The following is a 506-nucleotide window of genomic DNA, read 5'->3' as shown; positions in this document are numbered from 1 at the left end:
GACCATGGTTGGCGTCCAAACCCTATCAATTACAGGCTGAAAGATTAACGCTGCGTATCACACCAGTCCAGCTATCCCATTTCGTTCGCGTAAGGAATGTGAGAGCACTCTAACCCGCCGTGCAGCATTGCCGTCTTCCGAGTGAGTGTCATGTAAAGCAGGCAGTTCTTGGACTTCTGACCGAGTAAACTAGATTAATGAATGAATAAAATCAAACTTCTGAGCGAGTAAAATGAAATTTCTGAACGAGTAAAATTAAACTTCTGAACGAGAAGAATTGAACTTCTGGCCGAGGAAAATTAAACTAATGAATGCGTAAAATTGAACTTCTGAACGAGTAAGATTAATCTTTTGAACGAGTGAGATTAATCTTTTGAACGAGTAAGATTGCACTTCTGACCGAGTAAGATTGCACTTCTGAAATAAGATTCATTGTCTTTGACCAGCGAGAAAAGTATTTGTGTTTGTCTTAGACTTTTAATAATCAGTATTTAGTCCAATCCTGG

General features: G+C 39.1%; 1 protein-coding gene across 1 annotated transcript in view; it reads right to left on the bottom strand.

Moving 5' to 3' along the window:
• LOC119594384 (gamma-butyrobetaine dioxygenase-like) overlaps positions 1 to 506 on the bottom strand; it is a 12,265-nt gene that overhangs the window by 6,355 nt on the left and 5,404 nt on the right. The gene's annotated exons all lie outside the window — the stretch shown is intronic.

The sequence above is a fragment of the Penaeus monodon genome, chromosome 33, assembly GCF_015228065.2.
Source record: "Penaeus monodon isolate SGIC_2016 chromosome 33, NSTDA_Pmon_1, whole genome shotgun sequence".
In the NCBI taxonomy this organism is placed as follows: Eukaryota; Metazoa; Arthropoda; class Malacostraca; order Decapoda; family Penaeidae; genus Penaeus; species Penaeus monodon.
This window is presented reverse-complemented; position numbering and strand designations above follow the sequence as displayed.